Below are 11,686 nucleotides of genomic sequence, written 5' to 3' on the forward strand. Positions count from 1 at the left end.
ACATCCCAAAGTGATCCATTTCTGCTGCACTGAGCTGTTGGTGCAAATCAGTTGGGTGGTGATTTCACTCCTGCAGCCCCAGATCTTTGTGCTTTAGCACAATTCCAGCATATTCAGGAATTTATGCTAACACATTGGTCACCCCTGACTGCTGCATCAGGGCATCCAGCCCCTCCACCTGCCCACTGCCAGGGAACAGGAATGGTCCAAAAAGGTCTTGAGGAACGACTGAGCACCCTGGGCCAGCTGATGGTCTGCTGGAAACCTGAGCTTGCTTCTCCCAGCTGTATTTCTCCACCTTCTCTGCAAGTGCAGGAGCAAAGTCACGGCTGGAGATGCTGCTGTGAGTGAGTATGCAAACCCTTCACGTCAGCATTGCTGTGTGAGCAGCGCATCTCCTCCAGGGCCAACACTCCTGCTTTTCTGCAGCTGCTTTTCCACGCCAGTTTCACCCCTGGGAGAAGGGACAAACCCCCTGGTGCTGGCCACAATTAGCAATCAGTGCTGGGCACAATTAGCAATCAGTGCTGGGCACAATTAGCAATCAGTGCTGGCAGCCATCGCTCAGGGCACCCTGGGGACGTGTCCAGGGGGACACTTGGGGCTCCATCCCTCAGCCCAACCCCAACCCACACATGCCATGAGTTGGGGAGGCCTCAAGGGCCCAGGGCTGAGTGGGGCCAGCAGGTCACACTCCAGGGATCTGTGCAGCTGCTCTGGCCAAGCGTGTGGAAGGCAGTGCTGTCTCGTTTTTAATGAACATTAAGATGAATGCAAATCCTGTACATGGCAATTTACTTCCCCCCGGAGTCAGCTAAGAATATTTTATTGCTAGTTTAGCTAATTCTCAAGCTGTTCTGTTTCTTAGAATTATCTTTAGCCACTGAATAATGCAAGACTGTTGCATCACAAATATTAGTTTCTGCTATCAGTGGAAGGCTGGGCTCTCATCATTGTGTTATTAGGCTCTTATCTGCCTGCACAAAGTCTTGTTCCTCAAATGACTGAGCTGCATGCTTAACTTTGACCATGTGAATAGTTTTCCTAAGCTGATGGAAACAGCTGCCCTCCCCTAAATCCAGGGACTTTTGTACCAAAATTAAAAATAACAATTACTATCACAGTTCTTATTATAGGCACTTGGGTTGGGTTTTTTTTTTCCCCAAGTCATACACCAGAATTTGAAATAGAATTTAGTTACAAATTTAATAGACCCTCCTGACTACCCCTGGGGTTTTGTGGAAAGCCAGGACTTGCTGGCAGCTTTGCCCTCATCCATCCCCTTGTCCATGGGGATCAGAGGGCTGGGGAGGAGGGACATCCCCATCCACACCTTTCATCCACCTCCTTGTAAAGGTGGTTTGTAAGCCAGCCTAACCCAAATGACCCAAAACCTTTGCTGAAAGGTCCAGAGGCCTTGGTGAGCTGCACTCAGTAACAGGGTTGGAAGGGAAACTTTGCTTCAAGGTTTTGCCTTAATTAATTAGTGATCAGTGGCTTTAGAAGGGTCACTTCCACCTGCAGCCACAGGAAAATGGTCCCTCCCCAGATAATTGGGAATCCACAGCCTGGGGCCTGGCTCCCACTGTGTGCAGGGCCATGAACCCCAAACCACACAGTGACCCTGCAAGGAGAGCATTTAGAGCAGCAGCTCCCATTTGAGCCAATTTTAGTCATTAAATCTCCGTGTAAGCAGCTCCTGGTTTGCCTTGGTGGGCAAGATCCAGTGCCATGGATTTCCCTGAGGCTGGTGCTGGCAATAAAAATGCAGAAGAATCATTTGATGCTCAGCAGCTGCTAAACTGAGATGCACAGCTGGGCACAAGGATTGGCTGGGGGTGAGATGGGAAGGACAGACAGACAGCTGGGCTGGTTTGTCCAGCCAGTGTCATTCAGAAGAGTTCAAACTCACCTTGGTCTGGAGAATTAGCTCAGCCCCTCTGGCTTGTGCTTATCCTGGCTCTGTTTTACTCTCCAAGCACACACAAATGCTGGCAAATAAAAAACAAGTTGGTGTTCACCCAGAAGTTTTCCTCAGAGAGATAAAGTCTCTCTCTGCCTGTGCTGGAAGCTGCTGAAAGTGGATTGTCAAAAATCCCTGGCAGGCTGCAGAAGGAAAAAGTCAGAATCGGGTCTCTGTCAATACTCCCAATCTTCATAAAGCAGATTTATGATACCTGAGGCCACATGGAAGCTTTGTAACTGAGTACATAACAACCATGTCATTAACCTGTGCTATCTATAGCCAAACTCATTACTTGATGAAGTAGTTTGAGTCACCTCAGGGTATAAAGGGCAACCCAGCTAATCCTGGTGTGTGAAAACCTTATTGATTGGGATGGATGCAAATCAGATATGCAGATATTCACATTTGTGTGAGGGAGTGCAAATCAGACACAGATATTCACATTTGTGTGAGGGAGTGCAAATCAGACATGCAGATATTCACATTTGTGTGAGGGAGTGCAAATCAGACATGCAGATATTCACATTTGTGTGAGGGTCCCTGGCCTGTGCTGAGTGCTGGCAGCCAGCTCAGACTGACACACATTCATCATCACAAATCTTCCCTCACCTCATGCCTGGAGAAGGAGGGAGTGCCTTGCTTTAATACAGAGCTATTGATCCTGAGGGCTCCAACAATAACCATGGGTTGATCAGAATTCACATTGTACCACAAACTGGGGTTGAGCTGCTTTTTAGTATTTTGTGGGGACAGAAAGGAATTCAGCACCCTATGAAAAAGGCCCACAGAGGAGAGGATATAGGAATGCAGTCCCACAGATGAGCCCAAATTCCAGACCTCAGGCAAAAAGTAACATCAGGAAGGCAATACATCACATCACCATAGTACTGTATAAAATATTTAACTTCTAAGTACATTACCAAAGTGGTTTCTTTTGACATTACATTTGTGCTCTTGTAAAAGGCATGAAGCCAAGAGCAAATATCCATCCCAGAACAACCAAACATTGCTGCAGTGCCACGGCCATGCTGGCTCAGGGGACCTGGGACAAGCCTGACAAGAAATTCTCATTAGCTCCTGCCCCAGTGCAGGATGCCACCACAGCCTCGTGCTGTGCACAGCCCCAGGCCCTGCCTGAGACACACTCCTGAGCACACCAGGGCAGGAAAGCATGTTTGTACAGAGAATCCTGCTATTTTAGTGCCTTTTCATCATCTTCCCCGCCTCAGTGCAAGGGAACATGCAAATGGAGAGCAGGGCTTTGCTGCAGGTGCCAGCCCCTGCAGGCAGGCAGTGCCTCACTTCCAAGGTGTGTAACAAATAGCAAAGGAACAACCTTTTCCTTGCTTAAAACGCTTCTCTAAATTTTTCACCGAGCATCTTGCTTTTCCATTTGTTCTGCTTCTGTTCATGCTTGTCTCTCCCATTTGTTCTTATACTTGTGCAGCTTCAGAAGGACCCTGGTGGCACTGAGGCAACTGCATGTGCAGGGGGTGGAGGGGTGGAACTGCTTAAGTTGACATTTTACAGAGAAATCCATTTCAGCACAGCAACCTCTCCTCTTTCCCCAAAATAATTAAAATAGGTAACACAAAATAACCCTAAAAACAAACTAACAAAAAAGAATCAAAATATTTTCATTGAGACTTACCAAAGAAACAACAAGTGAGGCTTCAGCCAAATAGGAAATCATGTCCAGTCACTGGGAATTCCCTCTGCAAATGGAAGCTCTGTCCCCATCATTTGGGCTCTCTCCTTCTAGGGGGAGATCGCAGTCAACCCACAGATTCCAGCCCAAGCAGAAGAGGGCTCCTTTTAAGAGAAACTCCACATTTCATTGCCTAAGAAGAGCTTAGGTGAGCAGGCAAAGGGTCAAGTCCAGGCTGAGCCTCCCTGAGCAGGGGAATGTCAGGGCAGGCTCCTCAAGGAGCTCTTTTCTCAAAGCACCCTAATGAGCACAGCCCAACAGCACAGAGGCTGCAGCAGGCTGAGCATGGAGCAGAGGGCAGTGCTGGGTTATTTCCAGAAAGGACATGACTTTTTAGCAGGGTTATTAGGCAAAAGCAGCTCTGCCTGCACCCCCTCCCCTGCTTCCCCCTGATCCACAACAATACTTGAACTCGTTGGCAAAGAGAAACTAAATTGGACAAAGACAGAAGGATAATTAAAACCCTGCATCTTCTCTTAGCTTTGTCCAGGCAGGAAAGGAGATCTTAAAGCTGCCCTGAATGGGGATAAAGCCTCCAAGGGGCCTTGCAGCCAGCTCCAAGGAACCATGAGGAGCTCCACACCTTGACGGTGCTCACAGGGGTTCTTGGATGAGGGAAGAGACGAGGATCTGACTCCATGTTCCAGAAGGCTTGATTTGTTATTTTATTATATATATTACATTAAAACTATGCTAAAATAATAGAAGAAAGGATTTCATCCGAAGGCTAGCTAAGAATAGAATAGCAAAGAATGATAACAAAGGTTTGTGGCTCAGCTCTCTGTCCGAGCCAGCTGACTGTGATTGGCCATTAATTAGAAACAACCAGCATGGGCCAATCCCAGATGCACCTGTTGCATTCCACAGCAGCAGATAACCATGGTTTACATTTTGTTCTTGAGGCCTCTCAGCTTCTCAGGAGGAAAAATCCTAAGGAAAGGATTTTCCAGAAAAGGTGTCTGTGACACACAGACAGTGTGGCCCTTGTGGGGTGCCCTGTGTGCTGTGGGGTCCCTGCCCAGCACCCCACCAGGTGCCTGCAGTCCCAGAAGGAGCCCTGTTCCTCCTGCCAGCTGGCCAAGGTGGCACAGGGCAGCAGGAGGAGCAGCATGCCCCCCCTGGGATGGGAACAAGGGCAGGACCAGCAGGGCCAGCCCCAGCCATGCAGCTCCTGCCTCCCCAGCTGCTCCTGAGCTCTGCAGGGCTGCCAGGCCACGGCCCAGGGTGCTTCCAATGTCTGAAAATCATCCCAGGGGCTCCATCCTGGTTATTTATAGGAGCTTATTCCAGAAAATCTCAGTGGGGATTGGAGCCCTGCTATGCTAAATCTTCTCCAAACACAAATTAACAGACCCCAGACCGGGCTTGCTGCTCAAGTTGTGATTTAAAGTCTGTGCAGAGATGGCAGGTCAGAAGGAATCCTTCCCCAGGAATATGCTGCAGACCTCAAAATATTCATTGCCATCTGTCCTTTTGTGTCCTGGGTGCACAGAGCTCCTCTCAGAGCCCTGCCCTGGCAGGGTGATGCCAAGGCTCCCGAGGAGCATTCACAGATGATAACCCAGGAAATGCAGGCTCCTGGTGGAGACAAAGTGAGTGGGCTGGGTAATCCTGCCAGGCTGCCTGCTCTGGGACAGCCCAGTGCTGCTCCTTGCAGACAGAAGGTCTTTGAGGGTGATTGCATTATAATTTAATCCATCCTTCAGCGATTTTAGCTCTTGAGATTGTTGTTATTATACACCTCAGCTGAAGTTAACCAGGAACAAAATGAGGTTGCAGTCCTCTAGGGGAAGCTGGCAAGAGTCACAAATCCATCTTTGTGGATACAGATTTAAGCTTAGGTCCAAATAATTAGTTCTTTACCCAGGCCTTAAGCTAAGGAGACAGTGAGTCCATCTGTAGGGGCTGCATCACCCTCACATTCCCTCTCCACACTCATTTGTAAAGCAAAGGGTCAGCGCTGGATGTGGCTCACAGTCAGGAGCCCCAATACAGGGAGGGCAGGATGATCCAGAGCTCCAGGAGGAGCTTTCCCAGGGACCACAGAGACCCCCTGGCTCTGAACTGAGGCTCATGTGGATAAACAGACTTTTCCCACCTTCTCCCTTCTGCAGGCAGCCTCGTGCTGCTGTGGCACCATGTCTGGTCACCATCAGTCCAGCGGGATGGGAGGAGGGAGGCTGGGACTATCTGTGCCTTTAGCACCACTCATCAGAGACTGAGAAAAGCCTGTTGTCAGTGCCAACAGCGTGAGAGCCCTGGGAGATGGGAGGTGGCCTTGTCCCTGTCCTCCCAGGAGCTGCTCCCTGCTCCCCCTGCCCTATTTTGGTGTTTTGGGTTTTTTTGTTGTTGTTGTTTTGTTTTGTTTGTTTTGTTTTTTTAGTGTGGGCAGCAAAGCCCAAGGCAGGGCTTTAGGTTCCCCCCGTCCCAGCTGCACCCACCTTTCACAGACCCTCTGGAAGGTGCTCAGCAAGTTCTCCATCCCACACACACACAAGTTTTAATCTGCCCTTGCCAGGGAACAAACCCACCCTGCAGGCCGGGCTGTGAGCCCCAGAGACCTGGCAAATCCAGCTCGTGTTTCAGCCCTTCTGCTCCCCACAGGATCACCCAAACCCATCAGGGCACCCCCAGCCTCCCCTTCTCCCCTCCTGCCCCTCAGTGGCTGTGGGGACACCATGGGGACACATCTCTCAGGCTGCCACTGAGGAGTGATGGCTCCATCAGCCTCCCTCTGCCTGCCTGAGCCTTCCCTTATTTATTCCCCACTTGGAGCTACGGCCTGTGGCTGCTGAAGCATTTGGAAGTTTGTGTAAAGGTTTTATTGCTTCATTTTTAACCTCTGCACAAATGTCTACATCATTAGCTGGGGTTTTTTCACCCTGGATCACATCCCTCTGTGCTTTTATCCTCCCCATGCCAGGTACAGTGGAATGGGGACCTGGAGGGGGGACATTTATTAATGCTGAGGTTCTTTCTCTCAAAGAGGGAGTTGGTCTGGATTTTTTTCCATGCCATATGTGCACACACAAGGTCTGGCTCCCCACCACTCTCTTCATTCCCAGGTCTCGACTCCTCAACTACAACCAAACCCAGCCCAGTTCCTCTCCCACAGCCAGGGCTGGTTGTGGGGTCAGCAATGCAAAGCCATGGCACACACAGCAGCACCAAAACCTCCCATTGAGAGATACCTGGCACACAGAGCCCACTTCTACCATGGAAACACCAAAACCTGGCTTGGAAAACCAAAGCTGTGACCAAGATCACAGCCACCATCTCCCTCAGCCCCCTGGCTCATGCCAGGCCATGGCTGATCCCCAAGGCTGGCAAACTCTGCGTTATCACTCATTTGTGATGCCCTGCTTTAAATTCCCACAAACAGGAGCCTGTCCACCCCCTGCCACTCAGGTAATGACCATGACAAACCCCACAGGTGGGAAGCTGGAGCTGGGCTGTGCCACCAACAGCCCCAATCCCCTCCCAAAGGAGAAGCTGCAGGAGATGCAGTCCCACCTCAGGAGCAGAGATCCCTTCCCCACCCTCATTTCACTTCTGAACCCACCACAGCAAAACATCTGATCACACCCCGTGCAACAAGGGGTTAAAAAGTGCAGGTGTTGTAAAATTTATCCTGCCCTGGCATCCCTGTCTGATCTCCTTGCTTTTCCACAGGCAATAAAGATGCAGCACGGATTTTCTTCTTCCTTTTGAAGATGTGCTCCTGCAGCCCTGGGCACACACATTGGCCATTTTGCCCTCACCCTGGCTGGGCTTGGCACAATTTTCCTGGTGTGAGAACAGCCCTTGTCCTTTTCCTGGCACAATTTTCCTGCTTTGAGACCACCCCTTGTCCTTGTGAGCAGGCCCAGCCCTCAGGCGGGCACAGAGCACACCAGCAGTGACTGGGAACTCCAATAATCCCTCAGTTCCTTGGGCTTCAGAGGCCACTTTGCTGCCACCAGTGGCACAACTCAGCCCCAGGAGCAGCGTGCTCAGCGTTTGTGATCACCTCAGGCCACGCATTCAAGGTGGGGGATAAGATATGCAGAGCGAAATCCCCCCAGAGCAGGAATGTGCCTCTGCAGCATCAGCGATGCAGGCGGTGTGTCGGGGATTATCCGCCCTCACGGCGTGCAGGGAAGATGGATTTCCAGATGATAATAGCAATGACACACGTTGCTTTTCCCCCTTTCTGCTGACACACAATTTAGCAGTCACTGCAGAATTTTCTCCCCATTTAAAATTTCCATTTAATAGCCAAGGAGCTCATGTTAATTCAGATGATCTTTCCCACAGCACAGTGAGGAAGGGTGCCTCTCCTAGAAGCTTTTTTCCCAGTCTCAGTGGCTGTGGATAATAAAAAAAATATCTCCTGTGGCTTCCCAAAGGCCACAGAGAACTGTGTCCTTTCCCACTCTATCAAACTCCACTTGACCCAAGCCTGGGCTGGGTCAACAGTGTTTAAAAATTAGACTCTCCTAATAGCATCTCCTCCTGGAAGGGGTCCAAGGGGGTTTCTCAGTGTGTTTTCAGGACTGAAGGAGATGCAGTGAGTGTCCTGCAGGCAGGATCCCCATGGCAGCAGGCCAGGCACTGGTGGGGACAGCACAGTGGGATACAGGGACAGAGGGCTGGAGCACGAACAGGCACCCCCAGCTCAGGGGGATGTGCTCCCCCATCCTCCCCTGCAGACCTCACCCTCAGAGGGTTGGGCAAGACAGGGATATTTTACATGTGCTCTTTGGTTTTATTCCAGTTTTCCCATTTCCCCCTGGCCCTACCCCAACGCCAGGCTGAGCACAGGGTGAGGGTGACCCTGGCCCTGCCAGCAGAGATGGGAGCAGGGCTGTGCCCCCCTGACCCCCAGCTCTCTCAGGGGCCAGTGAAGGTTTTCTCTTGGCAACTCACCCCAGATGGGAAATTGCATCTTGCTTTTATTTATGAATTTTTCCAACCAAGTGTAGCTGGCGGTCAGGAGAACCCAGGGAGCAAACTTCCTCCTCACTTGAACAAACAGCAAAACCATGACAAAATTCTCTCCTGTCCATTGCAGCTGCATATATTCACTTATCCTTGTATTCTATCCATATATTCACTTATCCTATAGAGCAGAAACATGGGGCACTGCTTAATGAAGGATGTGGGTGTGGAGGCTCCAGGAGCAGAGATTTCACAGCAAATCTGGCTGTGAGCACAGCCAGGGCACATAGGGAGCACATTAATGCTTTGTGCACTGATCCCCCTGCCTAAATCATGGCTAAATCCATTCTGAGGGAAGGAACTCCTGTGCTGAGCAGTCCTGGGCTCTCTGCTCTTGCTGAACTTTATTATTTACCCAAAAGCATCTCATGGATGGAGCTAGAGAAGTGAGGGAATCTCCACACAGACCTCAGAGAATGCCAGCCCACCCAAAGCCCATCCCTCATTCCTCTCCCTCCCCTGAAACAATGATATAAACCCACATAAACTCAGCGTTTTCAACTCCTTCTTCTTTTTTTTTTTCTTTTAATGGTAGGACATAATTCAGGTTATTGCCAAGAACTGCAAATTGTTTACCAGCCTTGTGCAAACAAAGACTGATCAGCCACAGAAGCACAGCCCTGAGGCTTTCCAGCAACCCGGAATTCTTTAATTACTTAACAAAAGCTCAGCCTTACTTTTGTTTTTGAGGTTTTTTCCCCTTTCCTTCAGCTGTTACCTTGGAAAACCACAATCCTGGATGCCTTCCATACCACAGGCTGCTAAAAACCTCGTTTAGTGATGATTTTGCCCAAGCAGTTCCCAGCTGGGATGGAAGCAGGGCTGTGCTCTGTCAGGAAGAGCTGCCTGGGACCAGCAAAAAGCCCTGGCAGGAACTTTCCTGGTGGTAAAAATTCCTCCTGAACACACACATGTGCTCGTGGACACATGGAATGAGCATCCCCTAATTTCCCCCTGGTTTTATACCTGGATCTTTGCTCAGGTCTGGTTTTGGCCACCCCAGGAAGTGTTTTGGAGACAAGCAGGCAGACGAGTTTTCACAGACGTAATGGGAAAGAAAAGCAGGCACTGGGAATGGAGTGCAGCTCTCAAAAATGGGCAAAACCCATCACTCCTCCAGCAGCAAGAGGAGGGAGAAAGGAATCCCCATCCTTTAGCTCTCACCTAACACAGGAACCACCCCAGCATAGTCAGGGAACAGCAAGGCAGGTGGAAGGTAGAGTTCACTAAAAATTTAGTAAGATGCCTCATTTTTACCATCTCAAAAAAGCCTCCAGCCCCTTTTCATTGAAAAAATAATCTGCACATTTGGAAAAAAAAAAAATAAAACCACCCAAAACTTATTAACAAGGGAGCCAAATTTGCATTGCATTAACCGAGGAGCAGTTCAAGGTGCAGAATAATTCAGTGCCAGTCTCGGGGAGGTGTCTGTGCAGGGTAAGTAAGGCTCGTGCACAGCAGCTCAGTGTAAGCTGTCATTGCAGCCAAGGCATCAGTCAGGAGAAAAACAGAACGTTGGAGGATCTCAGAATACATAAATTAAACATGCTTACCACTTGCCATCAGCGAAAAAGTCCTAAAAAAATAAAAAAAGCTGCCTTTAGAGCTCCCCCCTCACACACACACACACCCATCCTTATCTCTACTGCTTCTCCTTGCAGCATAAATTCAGTTTCCAACATCTCTGTTTTCAGACACCCAAATGGACTCTGAGGAAAAGGGGGATGGTACAAAACAAACCCCAAAATTTGGCAGAGCTGTGGAAATGCCAGCTCAGCACAGAGAGATGGCATCAGCACCAAGTGGTGATTCCTGGGCTTTGAGGAGAGCAGGAAAGGCAGGGCAGGGTGGGCCAGGGTGGGCTGAGCTCTCAGCATGCCCCAGAACCCCAGTTTCCATCCTGGGCCCTGGACAGCCCTGGCACCCATGGCATCCCCCAGCCCCCTGGCAAACAACCCCATCAATCCCCAATCAAAGCCCTGGCAGCGCCAATGTCACAGGCAAATGCAGTGAATTGATTTGCCATAAGTCATATTTACTGTCTCAGCCATAAATGTGTCAAAGCCAATCTTTTTAACTGTAAATAATGCCAGGAATTCTCCTTTTTTTAGAAGCCTCCACGACAGAACCTCCAGCAGAGAACAGGAAGCGCCGTATTAAACTGTGGGGGTGTCAGAGCTGTGTGTACAGAAATATCTGATCCAGACAAGTTTTCCTTCATCCTCTGGGATCTGTCATGGGTGGGGAGGCCGAGAGGGAGGTGGGATGGTGGCAGGATGGGAGGGAGGTGCAGGTGAGACCCCACACACGGCACTGCCCAGCAAAGAGAGACGGTCAGGAGGGAGGGCTGATGTTGCCTTGCACTTGTCACCGACATCTTTTAATGAAAAATCCTTTCCTTAGGATTTTTCCTCCTGAGAAGCTGACAGGCCTCAGGAACAAAATGTAAACAATGGTTATCTGCTGCTGTGGAATGCAACAGGTGGATCTGTGATTGGTCTCATGTGGTTGTTTCTAATTAATGGCCAATCACAGTCAGCTGGCTCGGACTCTGTCCGAGACAGAAGCTTTGCTATCATTCATGCCTTTCTATTCTTAGCTTAGCCAGCCTTCTGATGAAACCTTTTCTTCTATTCTTTTAGTATAGTTTTAATGTAACATATATCATAAAATAATAAATCAAGCCTTCTGAAACATGGAGTCAGAGCCTCATCTCTTCCCTCATCCAAGAACCCCTGTGAACTCTTGCACATGCACTGGGTTTGTTTTCCTTCAGCTTCTGGGGGAATTGCACCCCTAGAGCTCCTTGGCACTGCTTTTTGGGATGCTAAAAAATGATAAAGCTTTTTTGATAAAGCTCAGGGTGGGTGGCTCTGAGATGGAGCCTGCTCACTGCCAGCCTCTGCCTGAGTGCTGCCAGACCCCCAGAGCTCCCTGTGGCTCTGTGTGTGGATCCCTGCCTCACAAACAGGGATTTGGGCAGTGAGACCATTGCACTCAGCCCGTTCAGGGTCTTGGTTCTCACTGAAACA

The sequence above is a fragment of the Ammospiza nelsoni genome, chromosome 12 (genome assembly GCF_027579445.1).
Source record: "Ammospiza nelsoni isolate bAmmNel1 chromosome 12, bAmmNel1.pri, whole genome shotgun sequence".
NCBI classification, from domain to species: Eukaryota; Metazoa; Chordata; class Aves; order Passeriformes; family Passerellidae; genus Ammospiza; species Ammospiza nelsoni.